Raw genomic sequence first — 3370 nt, forward strand, 5'->3', positions numbered from 1 at the left:
GTAGTAAACTTTCTATCATACATCAACACTAAATATCCATTTTTAAAGGTGCATTGCTTAATATGGCAATCATGCCATGCTTTTTCTCTAGCCTTTTGCACCTACTGATGAAAATTTACCAATAATCGATATTCTTCTAACTCAAGTATCTGCGTGAGGCGTTCTTCCATTATATCCCGATCTTCCATCTCCGTGACTATAGAAATCCTCAAATTTGGCACTACATACTCCATTGGCATCATCGCCTCTGGTCCATGAAGTAGTCGAAATGGTGTCTGTCCAGTCAAATTCTTACATGTAGTTCTATATGCCCAAAGAACAACTGGTATGCAAACATCCCAATCGTTCCTATTCACATTACAAAGCTTTGTTAAAGCATTCTCCATGATCTTATTGAAAGCTTCAACTGTTCCATTTCCTTTAGGATGGTATGGTGTGATTTTTTGATGATACATTTGGAATTATTCTAGAAAAACATCAATCGTTTCATTTAGGAAATGAGAACCCCTGTCACTCATCAAAATATCAGGACAACTAAACCTAGATAAAAAGTACTCAAATATAAACTTCGTAGCTGTAGTTGTGTTGCAATCCTTCACAGGATGCACCTCGATCCACCTGGTCAAGTATTTTGTCATCGTGATGATCTAGCGCGCTCCTCTCTTCCTTCCCGGTGGTAGAATAGGTCCCACAAAATCTATTTCCCATTTTTCGAATTCCTATAACAAGACTTGCGGGTTCAGAGGCAAGTCATCCCTTCACAATGGATTCATATTCCTTTGACAAACATCGCATGCCCTACAATACTCCTTTGAATCTTTGTGCACATTTGGCCACCACAACCTAGCTCTTAGGCTCTTCTACACAGTCGCTCTTCCAACATAATGGCCTCCAGCAACTCCTGCATGCTATTCGGCGAGGATACTTTGTCTTTCATAATGCGGTACATACCTACCCCGAACTTCATTCGTCCCCATTTTGTACAAGTTCCCTGCAATTACGGAGAAATCTGCAGCCCTTACCACCAATTCCTTCTTCTACTACGTCGTATATCCTTCAGGAGTTACACCTGTAGACAAGAATTGAATTATATCCACAAATGTTCATCTGCAACGTGCACAGTAAAGAGATGTGCGTCAGAAAATCCTTCATCACTACTTGTAGGTTATTCACCATTCTAATCCATGAAAGATGATCGGGTATAACATTTAATCTTCTTGGCTTCACAATTACTTCGAAGTCATACTCCTCAAATAGCAGTATCCACCTAGAAAATCCCCCCCCCCCCAACACAGGCTTGTTGATGAGGTACTTCAAAGTTGAATGGTTTGTATACATTTTGAAGTGCGCACCCAACAGATAATTCGTGAACTTATGGAGTGTATATACCATCACCAACCCTTCACACTTTGTGGTTCAATAATTCTTCTCTGCCCTAGATAGTTTTATGCTCTCAAATGCAATTAGATGATCGATATCTCCTATGCCTATTTGGGTTAAAACTTCTCCTAATGCTACGCAAGACGCATCCACATTTACATGAAATTCTTTCTTCCAATCGGGGAACACTAGAATATGTGTTGTAACCATCTTTTCCTTTAAACATATAATCTTTTATGGAAATCATCATTCCAGCAAAATGTCGCATCTTTCTTCAATAATTTCTCCATGGGCGCAGTGATCTGTGTGTATGCCTTAATGAACTTTCTATAGTATCCTGTATGGCCCAATGTTTCTTACAAATGTTTTACATTCCTCGGGGGGTCCAAATTGAGAATCACCACAATTTTAGCACGGTCCACCATCAACCCTTGCTTGCAAACAACGTGGCCCAAAAGTATCCCATATGGGAGATCTGATACTTCCTACAAGTATCCAACATTAGAAAAAGACTTGAAACATGCTATTTAACTAACCCGGACATCATCCAATCATCAGAGTAGACCTCCAAAAACTTGTGAATAAATTCCTTAAATGCTATGACTACCACCCTAGAAAAGATCGTAGGGGCATTCTTAAGTCCAAAGGGCATAACTGTATACTGAAAAGAGCCCCATTATGTGACGAAGGTAGTCTTACTTCAATCCTCTAGCGTGATCTTGATTTGGTGATATCCTGAGAATCCATTTGTAAAAGAGTATGCTTCTTGACCAACAACGTTCTCCAAGACTTCATCTATGAACGACATAGGGAATGGATCATGTACACAAGCATTGTTCAACTTCCATAGATCTACACAGATCCTAATTTCTCCCTTTGTCTTCTTCTCTTGAACTACCATAAGACTAATCGAGTCTGATTCTTCTACAGCTCAATAATCCCTGCTGCGAGCATCTTATCGAGTTCTCCGTGCACATTTTATGTGTATTTAGTATTCAATCGGTATGGGCATTTCTTTACCGGCTTCACATCTAGCTTCAAATTGATCTTCATAACACATTATCCCCTTTAGATCAGAGAAATATGTTGGAAACAAGTCTTGATATTCATGTAAAAACTCCGAGACCTTGTCAGCTATGTCCTCATCCCAGTAATCTCATATATTAGCGAACTTCAGTTGTGCTTCCAACCCAATGCTCACTTGCTTGGTCTTCAAAGGTTTTGAAATATTAGGAACCTCTGCCTCAGGCCCAGCGACATCACATTGTCCCTCCGACTCAGGGATACTGATATTCCTAAGATCTTCCTTTACCTTGTTTTGTGGTAACATTGTAGCATTCCAGAGCATGGTACAGCTGCGTACTCCAGTCAGGTTGTACCCATGTGATATGATCTACAGGTGTTCTGAATATCGCAACCTTGATTTCTTGTAATGCTTGATCAATAGATTTGAATCCATCCTCAACACTTAATGTTAGCAAAAATATCTCCTTCATAAAATCTCATTCCGTAGTTCCATGTCACAGCTCTATTTCTAAGTACCAATTCATCGGAATAGTATCCAAGGTGTCGCAGAATATATGTACCCATTCAGGTTGTGTTTCCTCTCTCCATGCTTTCATCCAACGAACCAGATGCTCGCACAGATCATCCTTCCCTGTATATGTTTCAGTAATGCAGTATTTGCATAACCAAATCACAACTTCATCATCCTATGCTACTCCTTCCAGTTTGCAAAACTGTTCTTATGTTTACCCCACTATCTGGGAGGCGCAGCTCTCAACGCTATGTCTAATGCCTGGAAGAGATGCTCCTCTGGTACATCCTTTTCAAATTTATCAAGAAACAAATTTACATCTTCTAAGCCATCATAATATGGTAAATTGCATACCTCAGTGGATATACATCGGAGTGATTTAGCAAGTTTTTTGCATCACAACGTTGATACTTCATGCAATCTATTTTGCTAACGCTCGAGCTCCTCATCTCA

The sequence above is a fragment of the Pinus tabuliformis genome, chromosome 1_2 (genome assembly GCF_031772625.1).
Source record: "Pinus tabuliformis cultivar Carrire ecotype Pingquan chromosome 1_2, CPIR1, whole genome shotgun sequence".
Taxonomy (NCBI): Eukaryota; Viridiplantae; Streptophyta; class Pinopsida; order Pinales; family Pinaceae; genus Pinus; species Pinus tabuliformis.